Genomic DNA, 22,267 nt, shown 5'->3' with positions numbered 1-22,267 from the left:
CAAAAATGACTGTGTGTGCGCGCGCCTCCACCCATCTAAAGGAAGACTGAATATAAAACGTTCCGCAAAGATAATACCTCATGGCTTGAAAGAGTGATGGATGCTGAAGGGGGTGGAGTAGAAGGAGAAAGAGAGAGAGAGAAAAAAATACAAGTACTCTGGAATAAATGATGACTGCATTAGCATAGGATAGCACAGGGTCCCTTCACTCTACAATAAATTGCTCCCCGTCTTCAAGGCAAACTGCCCACACAACAAGTGCAGCCATGACATTGGAAAGCGGGTGTGCACGGGTGTTTGCTTGGACTTATTCTGCTGGAGTGTAGCACTGCTGCAGCACTGCAACAGCCATGGAAAAAAGATTCGGTTATTATGTAGCAACACAAATCTGTTACATCCAGGTTTTTCAGTGCAGTTAAGTAAAGTCAAACACCCAGCGGTTAGCGGGGTAAACTTTCATTGTTTAAATGTAATGAAGGCCTTAAACTTAGCGCTCAAAGCATTTCATTTTTGTATTAATTAGTCTGCGACGCCCAAGACTCATTAATTCACACCTTTTCAAAAAATTATCCCTTTATCCCTTCGCCTCATTTCCTCTTTCTCTCTCTCTCTCTCACACACACACAGGCTCACTTCACCTCTCTCTTCCCTGCCATTCTTCTCCTCTCCTCGCATCCTCATCTCTGCTAATGAGCCTACTTAAATCTATGCCAAAACACAAACAGCATGAGAAAAAGAAATAGGTACAGTGCTTAGTCTGTTTGTTAAAGGATTCATCATGTGAGCTGTTTTCAATAAATAATAAATGCAAGCGCTGACTTTTGTCTGCAGACGAGACTTTGGAACATGAATTATGCATTGTTATTCTTGGATAGGCCAACACAGGGACAGGGTGGCAGTGTGTGTTGTGTGTGCGCGCGTGGAAGTGTGTGTACATGAGGGTAGATCCTGATACACACTGCGAAGACAATGTTTCTGAGGCTTTACAATCAAGGCATGTGGACACAGCTCACTGTGATTACAACTCGAAAGACATTGTTTTGTTTGCAAATACACATGCTGCCTAAACCTTAAGCTCCTGGAAACTCAGCAAGACGTTTCTGTTTCCAGTTAGAAAGTTGAAAGGATCGCAAACTGCACTGCTCGACTATTATTAGTCGTTTATCTTATTCTAATCAAGTCTCTTTTATGGTTGGATGATGAAGGGCAGGATGTGTGTGTTTTCACTCAATTGCCCTGTGTGTGTGTGTGTGTGTGTGTGTGTGTGTGTGTGTGTGTGTGTGTGTGTGTGTGTGTGTGTGTGTGTGTGTGTGTGTGTGTGTGTGTGTGTGAGGTGTGTGAGGTGGTCCTCCTAGCACATTTGTGTTCACAGTATTTTTCCATTTGATCCCTTCTCTCTCCCTTTTCTCCTCTTTTTGCAGCTTTTCCCTACCCTATAATCACTACGACAACAAAGGAAGCTTCGTTCCCGCTAGACAGTGGAAAGGTTTCACTGGCAATGTTAAAATATCTGTGTGTTTTCCCCCCCACTTTATTGTCTGTTGTCACCAGGAAATATGAGTAAAGAAAAAAAGCTTGATTGAAAATCAGCAAAGAAGAGAACAATTACAAAGAGGAGAAAAGAACTCACATCCGCCCGTGACAGCAATCATCACTGATCTCTGCTGTCATTTTTACTCCACAGTAAATAATTCATCAAAAGAAACAAAGGGGAAACAAATATGCAAATAAACCCCAAAAAGGCCAGTAACATCGGCCTAATGCCACAAGGGAAGAATAGCAGTGGATTATCATCATGGCAGGTTATGACTGTGATGAATCTGAATTTTTCTTGTTTCATCTATCTTGACAGTACTGAAGTCACACATACACACAGGGGGGAAAAAAACCTGGAGGGATTTGAGGGTTTGATTGAGGAGAGGAGGGAGGGGAGGGATTAAGGACAAGGGGAATGGAAGGATTGGGTGGAGGGGCAGGGGGGTAGTAGACATCGGAGGGAAGAAGAAAGAGATTTGGGAGGGGATGGAAGGAAAGGAGGGAGGGAAGCTTTTGAGGGTGTATTCGACAGTACTGTGAAAGGTAGCCATCAACGGCTTTGATGAAAAGTGCAGGCCTTCTAAAGCTTAGGAGTGACAGCATATGATTTGGTCAAAGCATGAAGCTTTTCAAAGGTAGACATTCTCACTCCCATTCATCTCTCTCAGGTTGAATATAACTTTTGGGCTGAGCTCTGGCAAAATTCTGAATTGGTTTGACAGATTGACTGCATATTGTCCCTGTGACTTACTGACAGTCGGCTGCCTGGAAATGTAGACATCTCGAAATGAAAGGGGATTATATGTAATGTTTCAACAGCACTAAGATCACAGGGTATTCAGAAAGACACATTTTGTATCTAGAAAGTGACACAAAATATGTATGTCCTGTATACTTTAAAGAAACCTAATCATCATTGCCCTGTTTCTCCAACAGCAGCTATACAAAACACCAAGATGTAAGAGTAATAGCTTTGAATGGATTTCCAAAACTGAAATTTCAGTGTTAAAGACGTACAAAAAGACATCAAACACTTTTTTTTACATGTTATAAAAGTCAGTCACCCTTAAAACTAACTTCATCACTGCTGCAAATGCACCTCTTGTGTATGTTATGCAGCAGAGTGTGTGTTTCCTACATTTGGTCACATACTCTTCTTGGAGTGGTGCTTGAGGCTTATTAGCAGTTTGGCTTGGTAATGTGACAATATGGACAGGCTTTCTGTGCCAACAGTCGTTAAAATCAAGGGCCGAGGTTTACAGTCCCAGGTCAGTGATAATAGGCAACGAGTCTGTCAGATGATACCACTGTGTCATTTTCATTCACATACATAAATACATAATGTTTGAAATTACATGCAATTTAACACCTACGCACACAGATGGACAAACACACACTCGTGATGCTGCTCTTACATGTAAAAGCATGCACAAAATTGAAAACACATGTCTGTGAAGCTCTGGTCCGGCAAATGTGTATAGCTCTCTCTCTCATACACACACACACAGATAATAGTGTCTAATTTAGGCCCTCATATCTGTAGGGTTCTCCAGAGGACTACATTTCATCAGGAATACACCGATGACCTACATACTAGGAATACACAGACACACACACACACACACAGTAATATATCCACAACATGCTTCAACACTGCCATACATCCCTAGACTATAGGGGTCTGCATGCAGACACATATAGTTCACTCCCCATACACTCTGGGTGCCACTTTTCACACCTAATCAGTAGCACATAAATGCAGAAGTGTAAACATGCCTCAAGTCAATGTATATGTGCTTCCATTCACCCACTGCAAACACACACACATACACCCTGACCTGCACTCAATCTACAGCAGGCGGTGCTGGACCAAGGCCAGGAAGATCGTGAAGGACCTCAGCCATCCCAACAACAGACTGTTCTCTCTGTTGAGGTCAGGAAAGCGATTCCGCTCCCTGAAGACCAACACAGAGAGACTGAGGAGGAGCTTCTTCCCGCAGGCGATACGGTCTCTCAATCACACCACCACACAGTACTGACCCACACATATGGTTCTTACACACACACTGGACTTTCTGGACTTTGTTTTTGCACAACACTGGTCACTATATTCTTCATTTCCAGTTAATACTTGTACAGCTGCTGTTATTGTGTATATATTTATTTATATTTAGATTTCTTCATACATTCTTATATAGTTCTATATTGTGTATTGTGTATTTTGTTGTACAGTTATTTTATTTTCAACTTTAATTTATATATTTTATCTTATTCTTCCCAGTTAAATTTACCCTTCATTCTAATTTGTGTTGTACAGTTATTTCATTTTTAACCTTAATTTATATTTTATTCCTTCCTAGTTAAATTTACCCTTTTTAATTTTTCATATTTATTTCCTATCTTATTCATAGCCTTTCCTTTTTTGTTTTCTTTAGGTCACGAGCAGTTGTCCAAGCATTTCACTACATATCGTACTGTGTATGACTGTGTACGTGACAAATAAAATTTGAATTTGAATTTGAATTTGACTGTATGCAAAAAAAGATATGAACTCACATCCACATTAAAAGTTTGAAACATATCCAAACAAAGACCTATAAAGTATAAAATGTAAATCACATATATACACACTGAAAGGCTGTAGCTATAATATCTGGTCACATTACAGCACGTTAGAGTAGATTAAGATTAAATATGGTTTATCCTATACAGAGATAAGAACAAAGATATGTGTATAACAAGATTAACAAAAAATCTATTCGGGTTATTGTTTTTATCCTGACATGATCATTTCAGCACTCACCAGAAAACTCTTTGTAATGCTGCTTCATTTAGGACTCCAACCGAAACAACATTCAACATTGCGGTTGATTTCCACTTTGAGTGGTCCTGCTGTCCTGCTTGGGGCAAATCTTCCAATAATGTGATACAGAAACTGCACCATGTTTCTGCTGAGGAGGACTGCGATTGCTGTATCGATGCTGTATTATGCATTCTGCTGGCACCAGACAGACCTCCAGTCATCATTCATCATTCATGGGCATCGTCTGTCAGCATTTCAGTCTATGGCCAAGAGGACCTGACAAAGAATGACAGTGAGCAAGAGAAAAAAAGAGGAAAATGTAACTAAATGCACCAGAAGGCCTGATTCATACACAGTCACCAAACACTAAGAAAGAGATTAAGTCAGAAACACTGACAGAATGAAAAATAAGGAGATAGAGTAAAATGTCGACTTTTATGAAGGAGAGAGGAAAGAAGAGTTGCCTGCGAAAAAAGACATATATTATTTCTACGAAACACATCCTGAAATCTTGAAAAGTGAAAAAACATATTCATCAACAGGTTAAGAAGACATTTAGAGTCCCTGCAATAAGACTTTTGGCAATAGTTGGAGACACAGGCAAAGACATTTATGGGTGGCTGTCTGCTCAATGCCATGCTTATAAATGGCTAAAGGAACCTGACTCATACATCTTATTGGTTTAGAGAAGAAGGAACTGAGGTTGGGACCACAAATGATGCAGAAATAGACATTTGAACCAGCATGGAAACACATTAACTATTTTCACATTTATGGGTGGTTAGAGGACCTGACTCATACATGGTGGCATCTATACTTCCTTTTAGCTCCAAAGCTTAAAATTTATAGCAATAGCAGCTTTTGGAGCTGATGTTGGACCACAGGTGATGGCGTACTCATTGGATTGTAATATACTGTATTTCCAATTGAAGCAGACACACTGCCTTATCTGTGATGTTTATGCAACAAATGAAAGATTCTAGTTACGTTTCCATCACTCAGTAAAGAGCATATTAGGATAACTGATAGGAATCTAATTGAGACACAGAAGTTATTGGATGTTACTAAACAAGTATCAACTTTTCAGGCTTTAGGCGATATTTTATTATACTGCTTCCTCTTGAACTAAAGCAACCTCGGTTATGTGTAGAAATATCGATTCCAGCTTCACTCCCTAAATGAGTATACAACACATTCACAGCCTATGATTATATAATTATCTGTTGCCTCAGTAAATCACTCTAATTATAGGCGCACTGCATGCGACAACTGAATGAAATGCAGGCTGTGTTTTCATGTACATAAATTGAGCTCGTAGAATCAAAAGATTCTGGTGTCGTTTATTTCAATAATAGCACGGACTGTTTGAGGCAATGCATCTGAAGGTTTGCACATTAGTAAGATGATCAAGATGCTGATGCTGATTAAATGTGCAAATACTGGAAAAACTGACACAAGACAGCTTTTTGTCTGTCTGCAAGGGCGATGACATTAATTCCTACTTTAATAATCAAAAGCACAGACACTCGTCTGCTGAGACTTATACTAACCTTCTGAGAAGCAAAAAGGCGCAGCCTGAAAGTTCTGCTTGTGCCACAATATTACAAATTTTCTAACAACAATAAAATTTGTTTTTTTAGACTCTTATAATCTTTGTAGAGGTAAGTTTTAGTTTCCACTGACAGCTGACTTACAGCTATCTTTCTTCAAGCTACAACCACTATTTGGGATTGTCAGCATCCTTTACATCGAGTTCCAGATGCTTCTATTAGGGCTAAAGTTTAAGTTGTACGAAGATAATACTAATAGATACAGGTTGTCCTTTGTTCCATCTGTTCTTCTTTTTGTTTGTTTTTCTAACAGTGTAGGATATTTGGACCTTGTATTGTGTTTTGTACGATGTACTATAATTATGTATTGTGTTGTGTTGGTCTACTGTCTGCTAAGGAAATTGCCTTGTGGGGAAAGGTTTTACTTTTGTACTCTGCCTTTCAAAGATGGTCTCCAGACAGATTTATTTCCACATATAAGTGCATTAATCAAGGAACAGTTACGGATTATCTCCTGCTGTGCACCACAGACCAACTGCCCCGACGAGGAGAAGACAGAATTCTGGCGCGCCCTCGACGACCACCTGCAAACGATTAGCCCTGAGGAACACGTGGCGGTAGGCGGCGACCTAAATGGACATGTAGGCAAGGGGAGAGACGGATATCACCTATTCCATGGCGGCCAAGGATTTGGGACCAGAAACGACGACGGTTGCCGGGTACTGGACTACGCAGAGGCCCACGATCTTGCCGTGACCAACACCTTCTTCAAAAAGAAGCCGGCACACCTCATCACGTACTCCAGCGGCGGCAGAGACACCCAAATCGACTACTGGCTAGTCCGAAGACCCCATCTCAGCCTAGTCACGAACGTAAAAGTCATACCATCAACCAATATTGGCCCTCAACATCGGCTACTTGTGATGGATCTCCGACTCAACCTTGGCCAACGACGACGAAGAACACCAACCACGACGGTGGAGAAGATCAAGTGGTGGCGCCTCCCTGAGTGCAAACAGCAGCTTATGGACGCCCTTGAACACCTCGACGTGGACTCCAATGAGCCAGTGGACAAGGCTTGGGAGAACATCGCCAGTCAAATACGTGACGCAGCAGGCAACACCCTTGGGGGCGACGAAGCCAGGGAAGCACTTCATCGACAAGCAAGTATGGTGGTGGAATGATAGCGTGCAGCAAACCATCAAGGAAAAGAAGTCGGCACTCAAAGTGTGGCTTCAATCCTGCAGCGATGGCGACTACCAGCAATACAGGGCCCTACGATCGGCCGCAAAGAAGGCGGTAGCAGCGGCAAAGGCATCGCACTATGACCAACTGTATGAAGAGTTGGACACGCCCGGAGGAGCGAACAAAATCTACCGCCTTGCCAGCAGCCGCCATCGAGCAACACAGGATATTGGCCAGGTCAAACACATCAAGGATGCCAACCATCAAACCCTCCGCGACCCGCCCGCCATCCTCAATCGCTGGAGCGAGTATTTCTCCGATATCTGCAACGTGGAGTTCCCTCACCAGCCAATCCACAGTGCCCCGCCCGTCCCAGGACCTGTCCCGCCAATCACCATCAAGGAAGTGGAAACAGCCGTTAAAAATATGAAGAATGGTAAAGCGACCGGACCAGACGACATACCAGCCGAAGTCTGGAAGCTGCTCGGGCGCCAAGGCGCCTTAGTCCTCGCCAGCCTGTTCAATAGCATCATCAGAGACGGGACCGTCCCAGCAGCCTGGTCAACCAGCATAACGGTGCCCATCTGGAAAGGGAAAGGCGATGTGGCTGAATGCTCCAACTACCGCCCGATCCGACTCCTAAGCCATACCATGAAGGTTTTCGAACGGATCATCGACGCCAGGATGCGAGAAATCATCAACTTAACGCCCAACCAATGTGGCTTCATCAGGGGGCGTGGCACGACGGACGCCATCCATGCTGCCCGCCTGCTTTTGGAGAAGCACCGAGAGAAGTCCAAGACCATCCACATGGCCTTCCTCGACTTGGAAAAGGCGTTTGACCGTGTCCCACACGACCTCATCTGGCACTCCCTGCGATCACATGTAGTTCCTGAAGCCTACGTCAACTGGACAAAGCTCCTCTACCGACAAGTCACCAGCGTGGTCAGAAGCCCAGTGGGAACATCGCCGCCCTTTAACATCAATGTGGGCGTCCACCAAGGCTCGGCACTCTCCCCGCTGCTCTTCATCCTTTGCATGGACACTGCAACGGCGGATCTCCAGTCACCCCATCCCTGGACACTTCTCTACGCCGACGATGTCTTCCTGGCCGATGAATCGCGAATAGAACTGCAATACCAAACGCAGCAATGGAAGACTCGCCTAGCTGACTTCGGCCTGAGGCTCAACACCAACAAGACCGAATACTTAGAGGCTGGCCCCCAGACCGACGGCACGATCAGCGTCAATGGAGAAGATCTGGCGAAAGTACCTCATTTCAAATACCTCGGATCGATGATCAGCAATGACGGCGATATCCTACTAGATGTACGAGCCAGGATCAACGCAGCGTGGATGAAATGGCGCCAAGTCACCGGCGTCCTGTGTGACCGAAGAATGCCCAATCGCCTCAAGTCAAAAATCTACAAGAGTGTAGTGCGCCCCGTCGCCCTCTATAGATCCGAGTGCTGGCCAGCCACCGCAAAGCACGAACAAGCCCTTCACACGATGGAAATGCGGATGCTGCGATGGTGCCTAGGCCTAACACGATGGGACCACGTCATGAACACCGACGTTAGAAAGAGGATGGGAATCGCGCCAATCACAGATAAGATACAAGAAGCGAGGCTGCGGTGGTACGGACATGTGGTACGGAGCGATGAGAACTCAGTGGTGAGAACAGCACTGCGGCTCAGCCCCCAAGGACGTCGACCTAGAGGCAGACCAAAGCGGAGATGGATGGACCGAATCAAGGACGACGTGAAGAAGATCGAAGCCGATCTGACCGACGCCCTTGACCGACCCAAGTGGAGACGACTTTGCAGAAAAGCGGACCCTGCAACCGAGCGGGAAAAACGCTAGGAGGAAGAAGAATCAAGGAACAGTTAATAACACATTTTAGCTAGTGCACGACAACATGCCCAGTCTGGAGTGCTTCAACGGGATTGCTGAGGTTGATAAGAGAAATGTCCTGACATATATTGGATGGACTGCCATGTCATTTGGTACACAAATGTCATGTCCCCATCAGGATTTGAACAGATTTTTATTGATTTCTTTTAAACTGGCACATAAAATTAGGGATTTTTTCTCTATCCAATTGTTGTTAACATGCTAGCATTTAGAACGTCTGTGATGATGTATAGTCTCATAGACATACAAACATGACCATAGATTTTCTTTACATTGTTTCCCTTTGCTTTGTTCATTTCAAGCATAATTTCTAGTTTAAAATCATAATTTATTCAAAATTATTTCTACATTCCATCAATGTTAAAGCAGCTACATATAAAAAAAATATTTAAAAATTAAAGGTATCCCAAAGTAACAAAACTGTACAAATGAGGACCTTTAGTTACAGTTACACTGTTGTTTTTCTTTATGTACTCCTGTCTGCAAAATTTAACAACACAAACTGAATGTTATGTAATGAGGTAAGTTGCAAATGAAAAGTATTTATCTGAAATAAGAAACAAAGAAGAGGGAAATTTAAAGCGCAGTCAGACAGAGAGTAAGAAGAGGTTGAGTAGAACAAACAGCACTTTGTAATCACACATTCACAATGTGTTACCAAAGAGCTCAGCTACTGTTATGTAAACCAGGATGAAACATTCATAGCCAAAAACCTCATCGGACTATCGACCCATTGAGATTGTGCGTGAAAGACGCATATGGAGGGCTGGCTACAATCTGAATCTCATCCATAAAAACAGGAATGCTTAGAAAGGCTCAGTGTGTTAGACAGATGTCAAACTTACTGAATTACCGGTACACTACTTAAGAAACACTTTTACTGGTATGAACTGAAAAATGCTTCCAGAGAAACTAAAGTTGTATTGATAGGGATTGTTGGGTAGAAGGGAGAAGATGAAGGGCAATAAGAGGGGTATATAAGAGGGGAGAATGGAAGAAAATACAGATAGGGATTAGGCAATAAAAAGACAGATGAGATCAAGAGACCGTTCTGACACGCTCAAGCAGCCAATGCTTTCTGTGAGCCTGGGAGCAGCTGAGCTGAGTGGTTGCACACACTCCCACATGCACAAACACACACACACACACACATATGCACCAAATTGTGATGTGGTTAGCCGTGACTTTGTGTCTGACTGGGTGTATATATGAGATGTTTAGAAAGGGGCTGTACTGTAGGAAGTTGTGCCAGATCCCCAACACCACACCCCGCCACCATAAGGAGTAGGAGACTTAGTGGGCTTTTGGCTTCTGTTGTGGTTCCTTTAATTCTCTCCCTGTCTTTTTTTTCTGTCTCTGACTCTCACTCAATCTCTGTCCTAGCTGTCTGTCTGTTTCTCAGTCTGTTTCTCAACGCTCTGCTTCCCTTTGGCTGTTTCTCCGGATTTTCTTCTCTCTATATCCATCGATCTTTCTCTCATCCTTAAACCATTCATCCTTCACTTTCTTCAAGGCAATACACATCCGTGAATAACATTTGAAGTTATCTAACGTCATGAGTCCTGCATGTAACAAATCAAATAGGAAGGCGCGACTCAAGAGCCAGCAATCGAAATTCAGTCGTGGAAAAAAGAACATGACAAGAACTTGGGCAGTAAAAAAGCAAACTTTTTACAAAAACCATCAGTAAAACCTGTCCTACAAATGACTAAAGAACCTGATCTTTTACACATGTGTGAGCCAAGATACTGTAATTTGACCACACGGGCAGTTTAGTTTATGACTGTAATAAATATGGGAACGTCCTGTCAGATAAACCACAACACTCATACGGTGGTGTGGTGTGATCATACGGTGGTGGGCTTTGTTAAGGTTTTGGGCTTCTGTTGTGGTTGCTTTGTACCTCGATGCCATTTTTTTCCTCTAAGATTATCCTGGCATTTTTCATCAATCAACTTCTTCTCTGTTTCACCCTGCTTTCTTTGAATATGACTTAATTTTCCTTTAATAACTTATAACTGAATATGAGCAATAATCACATTTGTTCCTTTAGTTTTTCTAATGCTTATTGCTACACAACTTTTTTTCTTCCTTTCTTCCTCTTCTCCTCATCTTTATTTTTTCTTTTTTTAAACTTAAAAAGTTTTAACCTGCCTTTTGCAACACTGGTTGGCTCAAGACTCTGATTTTTCAGTAAACCTATTTGTATACACCCACACCTTCCACACAGAAGCACTGAAGCACACAAATACAGAGAGCACCACGGGTGCATTTGTACACACATGGAACCTGACAGTCTCATTTTCTGCTATACACACGCAATCTTCTAACCTTCTATCAAGCGACCCTGCATGCCTTGTTCACCCATTTCCTACACCTCAAACACTCGCACGGCAACTTAATTAAACCACACTTAAGTCTAGATTGTTCAGCTGGGTTGTTTGAGAAAAAGTGGACCAGGTATTAATCATGTCGTGGGGCCATAAAACTGTTTACACAGACACATTGTGGGGTCTTCTCTTTCGTGTGGGGGACAGATGGGCAGATATTTTTAACGCTAGGCTAAACCTAGCATTGGGTCAAGTGTCTAATTGGAAAAAGCTTCATACAAACGTGCATATGTGTGTGTGAATTACAAAAGGTCATGGCTTCTTTTGCATTGGCTCTTTTTCCTTGTTGTGAAAATGAAGTGACCTTTGACCTATTAATACATTCTAAAGCTACCCTTACTTGCCTCCTGCCCATCTTTCATTCATTTGGTCCCCTGATTTTTTTCTTCCCATTTCTCTGGCTCTCTGTCTGTCTGTCTGCATGTACCTCACTCTCTGTTCCCTAATGAAATCTGTTCCCGGTGGGGTAAAGGGTCAGAGCCCCAGATACACACATGCACACGTAAACACCAAGCCGTGGAGGGAACACATACATACACATGCGGATAGGACACATGCAGACATGCACACATCCATGTGGATAAAAGGATAGACCCCCACCAACATTGCTACAGCCACACACATACACAACACACACAGACACACACTGACCCAGAAATCCCCTCTCTATTATGCAGAATATCAGTTGGCTGATGGTAGAGCTGATTATGCAGCTACCCTCTGCTAGCCCACAACTCCCTGGTGGATATCTGCCTTTAAAACTCCAATCCCAAATGTCTTTTTAGCATATCAATAGAGAATTATATATTCCTAAACAGTGGGACTTACATACATACAGTTTTTCACAACTTTCTCATCTCATAATGTCACAGTGTGAGTCGGATTTTTCTTTGTTTTGTTTTTTTAATGTGTGTGCAAACATTCCACACAAAACACACTCGAAAGTAACATTTAGCCGTCACACTGATGTAAAGACTACAGAGGTTTTCTGTCATGATTTCCTTCTCCCTCTGTCACCATAAATATTGCATAAGCAAATTTAGACATGTTATTTTCTGAATTATAATACATTTTTGTTTTGTTTTTTTAAAGTGTGTGGCAAAGTCTGGAATCTTAAACCTTGTTTATCATTGGCCATGTGATGCTGGGCTTGGGTAAATGAAATCCACCAGACCACATGACTTCAGCAGGCTGGTCAATGCTCTGTGCCAGCACTACAGCATGTAATATATATACACTGCATAGAAAATACAAACACTTACGTGCAAAACAGTCCCAGTTTAATCAGTAATATTAAATATTGGTTATTCACTCAAAACATTTAGATTATAAAAATGTAAATTGTACAAGACTGCTTGCATAAAACTTTTATTAGATAAGTAAAATATAAATATTAAAGACTACTGATTTAGCAAACTTCAAATCACTAACTGTATTACAGTTGTATATGTGGGTGGTTGTGGCTCAGGAGGTAGTGCGGGTCAGCTGCTAGTTTGGTGATTTAATACCCTGCTCCCTGTGGCCAGTGTGATTTTACAGTTAGAAAAGAATAATTATGGTCCTTCTATTCTCAATTTTCACCCTCCTTGTTCACATTTTAATTTTATTTAATGCAAGTTTCCTTAATTTAAATAGGCTATTATACTTGTGGACTCTAACAGAAGAATTATCATGGCAAACTAGAGAGAGAGAAATAAAAAAAAAGTCCACCCTCAAATAAATGGCTTGATAACTTCAGAATTAAAAAAAACTGACCCTCAGTGTTTCTTGCTGCCTACTCCATTTATAATAAATGTAAAAGCTCAATGTGATGTGCAAATGAGTCAGCAGAAACACAGTAACTAGCTCCAGATCGCTCTGCATATGCACTGGCTTTCCTTGGCATCAGAGGGTTGGATTTATAGATTGGTGCAATGTAGATGAATGGAGTAGTGACCCTAAGAAAGATTGCATGCTAAGCAAATAAGAAAGGTAATCTTGGTTTGTGTGTGTGTATATGTGCATGGCCATATATGTGACTAGTACACTGCCACATGCTTGTATATCTGTCTGTTCATGTGTGCATGAGCATGTCTGCAAATTTGTGTGTGTGTGTGTGTGTGTGTGTGTCTCCGTGTTTTTGCGTATGTGTGGTTTTGCTTGCTTTATCGTGATGAGATATGAATACAGCCCCTCTTGCACTTCATTAATAATGCTATGCGTTGCCATTCTGCATGTTTTAGCTCGGTAATTGAAAGGCCATCTGTGGTCTACTGGGGAGGTTTAGTAAAGGGTAAACTGCGTGGCTCATTATTTTAGGTGAAGGAAGCCCTCGGAGGCCAAAGCAAATTAGTTTGTGTCCAGTTTAACCTTCAGAAGAGTCAATTACAGGAGGTAAGGCGATTGCATGCATGTTCTTCAGGACTTTTTGAAGAATTGCTTATATGTTCTCAAAGAGCAATAATAAAACAATGTCAAATTGACCCCGTGGCTCAGGCTAAACTAAAGCACATACTACTTTGTCAAAAAGACAATATGCAAAAACAAAAACAATATGCCAGGTGTGCCCGTGTGGGTGTGCACGTGTCTGCTTTAATATGTCTGTAAAGACTATAAACATGGAAGCGGACATGACCCGCACGTCTCAGCAGTTTCCTGTGTAAGCTGTAAGCTGTGCTCTGTGTGTGTGTGCGTGTTCTCTCGTCACTCGGGTCTGCAGAAAAGCCCTTTTCACTCTATTATTGTGTCTCAAAGTCTGTGCACCAGCCCACGTGTGTCTGTCTTCGCATTCGTCTCCTGTCACCCGCAATCCTCTCTACATCATTAGGACCTGGCAGGGGTTTTTCTGGTCAAAGTTCACTCTTTCAAAGGTGGGCAGCGATCAGGTCAGGTTTGGTGTGAGGTGACAGTGAACAAGCACAAAGCTGTAGCACTGACACCTCTGAGGACTCGGGAAACATCCAAAATGGACAGCAACTTCAGTGTAATAAGAAAAGGGCAAGAAAAGGTAAAAGCTAATAAAAAATGAGTAAATGACTTATATTATTTTAAGAAAATCACATTAGTAATTGTGGCATTTCAGGCTCACTGTCACAAAAAGCAATGCACACCACAACCCTCATAGTAGCATGAAAGTAAATAAAGTACTCTCTCTGTCTTCCAGATACCTTTAGTTTGTTGTTTTATGTTAACTCCAATCTTAATAAACCCCTTTCTTTGGTTTATTTAGTGGTAATCATTGTGCGGACAGCGTCCTGTCACATTCCCTGCCCCTATGGAGGCATGTTGTTAAAACAATAAACATCTGTACAAAGAAGAATGAGAAAAAACTGTCTGAAAGATGACTCATTCATCTTGTGTCAGTCTGTGTTGGAGAAAGGAAGAAAAAAAAAAGACTTGAAAGGGGAGGAAGTTCAGGTTCACCCTGGAATTAAGAATAGGGCATGTTTAGCTTACATACACAGAGACATCTGTTGACATCCACACACCAACACAGCAGTTCCCTCACACTAACACACTCACTCTAACACTGCCAAAACAAATATTTCACACAAGCACTAAGTCAACCTATTCACCCAGTCCCAGCAGTTAAAAGCAAAGTTTTGCCCTCCGGCTAAACTCAAGCCTGACCATAAGCGAGCCTGCGCTTTCAACTCATTTTATTGAATTCCACTTCACTGCTGTATTTTTATTGTTTTTATTTTGTTTTCTATACTGCTGCATTCTGTTTTGACGTTTGACAACTTGGGAAGACTTGGTGAAATAAAATTACGCCGTGTGCCAATACATTCTTTTTTTTGTCTTATATTTCAAGACATTGTGTGGTTATGCTTTATTGCTATCACATTTCTGGATATTTGCAGCGATGATTACGGCAATGAATGTATGCCGCTTCAAGTACACATAATAGTGCTGTTAAACACCATATGCAAAAATGGTGAAGTGCCATCCAGTATACCACAGCAGTTTATCGCTTCAGCTATAGCTGCACAGACGAGGGTTTTGGTCTTTGAAATGTCAAAAGGAGATAAGAAGGTGAGTATGCTATAAAAGGCACTGACGAGTCTCTCTCCCCTTTTCTGCTTACAGATGCAATATTTGACATGCACAGCATATGCAAACATAAATTTACAAATTGTGCATGCCATATATGAATGCAAGTGTTGTTTACACAATGACTCACAAAAACCATCCAATGACTAATGAAGCATAATGAAGCTCTGAGTAGATAAAATACCACGACTGAAGAGTAATGTAATGGCATCCAGCGGGACAAAGCTAAGACCTACATCTGATGCTTTCCTTTTTTTTGTCAGTGCAGTGGCAGCAGCCTCTGTCTAATCATCTTGTTTCTGTTTAGTTTTTTTTAGGAGGGAGTGCATATTCTTTTTTCACAGTCTCATTGTTCAGATTGAAATCTCTTTAAATCCTGTTACAAAACACATCCAGTTTGAAAACACGTGCAGACGGGTATGTTAGGAAAGAATATTTAGATATAGACTCTAATAAAGCTGTATGCCTTTACAGAGTGTGTGTATTTACGTCATTTCTGAGCCACCTTTGATCATCCTCGGCAGCCTCGCCTCTGTCAGTGCGCCCCAGGGTGGCTGTGGCTACAATGTAGCTTGCCATCATCAGTGTGTGCATGGGTGGATGGCTGGATGTATAAAGCGCTTTGAGGTCCTTAGGGACTAGTAAAGCACTATACAAATACAGGCCATTTACCATTTATAGGCCATCCTTTATTTTTTATTATTCCAGCACATTCTATCACGGATAAGTCGTGTATGCTGAACTACTCACGAGAGAAAATCGATAAACCTTTGATTTCACTTCATTTCACATAAACATGAACTCTTTGTGACTCCAGCGTGTCTGTTGGTGGCCAAGAGGGCTGGGGGTGGCGCTGTTAGGTTGGTGGTGGTGATGGGGGTGGGGTATTGAGTGGGTGCATGTGTATGAATGTATGCCCATCTCCCCAGATGAACAGGATGTGGGAGGTCAAAAAGGAGAGGGTCAGAAGTCAAGCCTGACTAAATAATAACCAGATACTCTTTTCAGTAATACACACATGCACGCACACACACATATATGCACTCACAGAAACACAGACACACACATTGTCCAAACGCAACTCTATATGTTGTTATTTTTGAAAAGTCTGGACAGTGTCTTCCTTTGTGACCTCCTTACACAAAAACACACTTGAATATGCTCTGTCTCTTTGCCTGTGTCTTTGGCACTTAGACACCCACCTTCACACACACATGCACACACCACACACGCATATGCACATGAGGAGCAACATAGAGGATTGGAATAACCAGGGTGTCCTCATAAGAAAAACAAGTCTAATTTTACATCAACTAGCAAATACTCTGTTCCACCTGCATTCTCTGGGAATAGTGCATGCTGACCTCAAACCTGGAAACATAATGGTTGTGGAACGCCATCAGTATCCCATCAAAGTTAAAGTTATTGACTTTGGCCAAGCACGTCCCATATCTAAGTGATTCCTGGTTCCTGAGAGCAGACGGTTTGGTACAGAGAGCCTAAAATTATGCTTCGTATTCCATTTAACCCTTTAAGACCTACCATAGAACCAAGTCCACCAGAGCTTATATTATATTTTATATGCTGCAATGCCATTTTTGGGAGCATTTCAAGTTGCTATACATCAATACAACCATTATAGCCCAAATTTTAATAATATGTATGCATTAAGTGCATAGTATTTACATAAACTACAAAAAAATTGAAAATCGTTTTTGTTTTTTTAACATATATTTCTAGTTAGAGAAATTTAAGAGGCTTATCCCTCAAAACTGTAAATACAAAAAAGTTGCACAAAATAGTTTCCCACCACAGGAAATTTATTTTGAGTGTCTTCATAGTTTTATTTTTGAAATACACCAATTTTTATACACTGCAGGAAAAATGAAAATACATATCATAGTGCAAATTTGCAAAAAAGCAGCATATGCATCAAAATAAACTATTTCCAGCAGTGCAATAGGAGTCCTAAGCATCCCAGAAACGACACAGAAAGTCATAAAGTCAAAGATAACTTTTAAAAACACCAGTATAGGCTCATGAGGCCCTGATGGTAAAAAACTACATTTCCACGAAATGACATCACTTCCGGTTTCGGGCAGGTAATGGCGGACATGTGAAAGTTCGCGATGACGTCTAGGAAATGTTATGAACAGCTGATCGGATCGGCAAAGCGTGTTTATGGAATATTATGTATTTGTTGTTGCAAGTGCTTTTTATGCAGTTTTTGCATAGCTATATGTGGAAGGAAACCGTGACCTAGGACAAGCTGATGGCATCACAACACTGGAGGTTCTCCAGCATCTATTCTATGACACTGACCTCTCTACGAGTTCCCTTTGCATTGACATTAGAAGGACAGAGGGAGAAAACCTTGTGATCTCTCAGCAGACTTAAAATTGGAAACAAGAAACACCACACAAAATCAATCTCCTGCAATCCCCAGCATTGTTTCTTTGACCCCAGACAAAAGTAAACATTCAATTTAAAACCACAAACAGGGATTGGAAAAAGCAATTAACAGCAAAATTACAGATGCATTCCAGTGCAAATGCTTATCCACATTGTAAAACCCAATACTCAATTAAATCTGATTACAACAGTTTAATATTTTAACAAAAAAAATAATTAAGTTGCTCCAACAATTATCACCTTGGCTTTTTTTTTCACTTCCCCCACCCCACCAGTCACTGCTGTGACAACAATCTGGTTCTGCCAGAGGTTTCTTCCTCTTACAAGCAGGTTTTTCATTTTCATTGCCACTGTGGGTAAATGCTTGCACATAGGGAATCGTCTGATTGTGGGGATCACCAATATTCTACAGGAACAAGCAATTCTTGTGAAAATTTAAAACAAAATAGACTAAATGACAAAAAAACAACCAACAAATCTGGTCTTGAACTTGGGCAAAATTTTGGTGAAAATCCATTCAGTAATCACTGGGTGAAGTTCTTACCAATATTCGAAGCAGAGCAGCAGGTCTTGTGAATTATTGAGGGACATAACATCATTTCTGCACATCAGTCCTTCAGCCAGACCTTGCACAACACATTAAGACAGATAACTTGGATACAATTTACTGTTTATGTCATGTTAAATAAACCAGCTTTAAGCATCAACTAATTGTTGTTTGTCATTGTTCCTTCCCCTCAGTCTCCTAGTAGGTGTATCTGTGGTATTGATTTGAAAATTCTAAGTCGCCTCATTTTTAAGTGATCCCATTCACAAACGGGTGTGCTCTGTTCCACCTGCCTGAGCAGATACCGCCACAGTGTCAAAATGAAACTATTGTGATTTTGACAAAACTATTTTAATGTTATATAACAAGTTATATAAGGTATATAAAATCACTGGACACTTTGTACCATTGTAGCACCAGCTTGGACACTCTTTTACATTAAGTACTGGCACAGATTCCACAAGATGCTGAAAACATTCCTCTGAGTCCTTACTCTGACATGATAACATCACACCATCGATGCAGATTTTCAGCTACAAATCTGTGATAGAAATCTCCTGTTCTGCCACATCCTGAAGGTGGTCCTGTTGGATTAAGGTCCGGTGATTCTGTAGTCCATGTGAGTACAGTGAACTCATCATGTTCAGTAAACCATTGGGAGATGATTTGAGCTTATTAACAAAGTGTTGTATCCTCCTGTAAGCAGCCATCAGAAGATGAGTACACTTTAGTCACAAATTAATTCCGTTATAGCTACTTTGTCACAGGGATGGCTACGACCAGCAACAACACTCAGGTAGGCCGTTATAAATAATGTTCGATTCGAAGAGGCTAAACGCGTGCCAAGAAAATATCTCCTACACCATTACACCATCAACACTAGTGTGAACTAGCTTGAGAACTGTTGATTGCTGGATATTTTCTCTTTTTCCAACAGTTCTCTATAAACACTGGAGATGTTTGTGTGGGTAAATCAGCAGTTTCTGAAGTATTCTGAACAGACAAAACCCATACCAGGTTCAAAGCCAGTTGATCAGGTGTACTTAATAAAGTATCCATGAATGTACATGAAAAATATTTGAAATATTTCTCTTAGGTAGTGAAAAAACCAGAAACAATTAAAAAGACAACAATAATTCTAGCTTGTCTAAAGTAGTGCTGAGCGTCTGCTGACTTTGAATCATAATCTGATCGGTGATCACGTACAGTTGGTAAGACAGGCTTCCACTGTTTCTGTCACTGGCAGAGTTTTCTCAGCCTCAACCTGCGACTTTAAGGCTTTAATATGACAACAGGCCTAGCTCCCACATTAACCATTAACGTAACTATCTTTTTATTAGCCACAGCCGCTAGCTAACTTAATGATGAGTCTAGTCTAACAAAATGAGGAGTAGGGGAGACCGGGGATAGTTGTAACATTTTTGACATTTGTCTGTAAATTGGAGCTCTTTTAAGGTAGTGGATTCAAAATGTAATGCAAAGTATTTACATGTCTCTGCTAATACATAGTGCAGCTATTTTCTCTACAGCACAATTACCCATTGCATGGTATGGTCTCAAACACAAAGAGTGAAATGTTACAATTAACCCCATAGTCTGGGTTAGTTGTAACATATCCTGGGGTGAAATGTAACATAATGAAATAAGGGTACTGACAAAACATTAACATGTAATCTTTTTTATTCAACACATGAATGCACTTAGAGCCATTTATGTAGCTATGTGTGTGTGTAACAGAATGCAGAAATCTAGCTTTTGAACATATTCCAACCCCCCAAAAAAGACAAATTATGGAATTTTCTGCAACTGAATATTTCATTAATTTTGGTTGGTCTTCCTTGAGTTTGGCCTCATTGGCTCAGTGGGCATTATAACCTACAACTCTTGCACCAATTTTGAACATAACAATGAAGCTGAAAAAATGTAGTTGTTCACCAGCATCGCAATTCCATTACTTTTTATCATGGCTTACCTTGGTGTGGTTTGCAAAGTGCTTCAGAAAGATGAGGAAATCTGTTTCTTGCACCCATCCTGATTTATTTCCACTACCAGTACTTCCTACTGGTCCATCTCTGACACAGTGATCTGCATAATGTATGTGTGGGAACACAAACAGTGGAGGAATTGTGTTGCCAATGGCATTAACTGCATATACAAAAGTGACCAGTGAACCTCTCTCTGCTGATGTCGTTGCCCCAACTTGTTTAATATAAGTTGAAGTAATAGTGTGGTAAGTTGTAACATGTGCATTATTGTTACAACTAACCCAGACTCCTATAGCCATGAACTAGCTAACATTACAGCCAACGGCTAAAACATTAGCACTAAAGACCTACACAGAATATATCCCCATAGACATACAAATAACATAATTCAAGTTTGATGAGTTTAACTGCAAAGCAGATAATGCTATTAGAAATTGAAATAAAGAAGAAAAACTTACTTTTTGGCATACAAATGATTTTTATTCGTGTTAAATTGTCTGTGTTTGACAAAATGTGCTGATTTTTTACATGTGATAGCAGAACTGAATTAGGCATGCACAGGATGAATCACATCATTTGAAACTTAGCCCTGATTGGAGAAATTGGAAGTGTTACAACTGACCCATGTTACAACTATCCCCGATCTCCCCTACAAGAAGGATTGATATGGGGGTGGAGCAATCCTTTCAGCAAAGGCAAGTTTAGACCCTTCTTTTGTGGTGATCAAAGACCCCCAAATTTTGTGACATTACGACACTTTCAATGATGGCAATTTGCCAACTCATCTACTAGAGACGGGACACAATGAAAACACGTCTAACTGTCCCGTGTTCTTGATATCACAATGCTTCTACAGCTGGGGACATCACTGAGACTTAGAAAGTGTCTGCTTATAAATATTTTCTGTCTAAATAGCATAAATAAAATAAATAGCATAAATATTAATCAATATAGGCTAGATATCTGGAGATTACTAGCTTCATTTAAACCTTCCAAATTAGTGGTCCTATAGCTTATTGCTAGCTGCTAGCAATAAGCTAGCTGCTTACTTCATGTCAAAAGGATGTTAATGTCAATGGCCAACGGCAGCCTGTATTCAGTTTGAATATGGCTGTAAATTAATATGGATAAGTTTATGCCTTTTATTGGATTGGAAATTTCATCTCACTGCTACATTTGACGTTTAGGTGACAGCACAAAGAGTGAGAGGGGACAACAGAGAGGCAGAGAGAAGGATAAAGACAACAAAGAGAGAGACAGCAAAAAGAAACAGGAGCGTGTGGATAGGTAGTTATAAAGCCAAAGTAGCTTCTGTTTTGCCCATACACACTGATGATGATTTCACATCACTAAGCAGGGTTATCAAATGTGTATAGAATCTTATGAGAACCTTATAAGTTTCCTAAGATTATATTTTTGTGTTATTTTCTCATTGAAAATAATGTGTTTGTGTGTAATTGTCTGAGCAAAGAAGGAGCGAGGAGGATGTCGAAAGAGAGAGAGAGAGGACAGAGAGATTGTAGAAGAGCAGAAAGAACCAGGTGAGCAAATTAGCAGATAATGAAGTTCGGTGGAAAAACACACATTATTTTTCACAAAATAATTTTAAATGTATTTATGAATGCTTTGTGTGCTTTCCAGTAGACACTTAAAAATGCCAGTGGACATTCTACACAAAATGTATTGATATGAAAATTTGCATTTGACGGGGTTCGTTTTATTCAAAAAAATGTCTGCCAGGATTGTTCCCACTACACTGATGTGACACACTACAAATCTACTCTTTGTATGGGAGTACATGATGGTCTGTGCTGGGTCTGTACAATACAGGGAGTGTTTTTCTGGATTCAAAAACATTGATGTAAAAGCTTCTCTTTCAGCAGTTTGTTCCTTGTTCTGGTGAATGGATTGGT

At 40.9% G+C, this 22,267-nt stretch overlaps 1 long non-coding RNA gene across 6 annotated transcripts in view; it reads right to left on the bottom strand.

The window, feature by feature from the left end:
- Positions 1–22,267, bottom strand: part of LOC308406131 — a 117,386-nt gene that overhangs the window by 24,482 nt on the left and 70,637 nt on the right. For all 6 annotated transcript variants that reach the window (XR_013973450.1, XR_013973451.1, XR_013973452.1 and 3 more), the window contains exon 4: positions 4,340–4,615. This is a non-coding gene — a long non-coding RNA (uncharacterized lncRNA). The remainder of the gene's footprint in view (positions 1–4,339; positions 4,616–22,267) is intronic.

Source organism: Rhamphochromis sp. 'chilingali' (assembly GCF_963969265.1).
Source record: "Rhamphochromis sp. 'chilingali' genome assembly, chromosome: 11".
Lineage (NCBI taxonomy): Eukaryota > Metazoa > Chordata > Actinopteri > Cichliformes > Cichlidae > Rhamphochromis > Rhamphochromis sp. 'chilingali'.
This window is presented reverse-complemented; position numbering and strand designations above follow the sequence as displayed.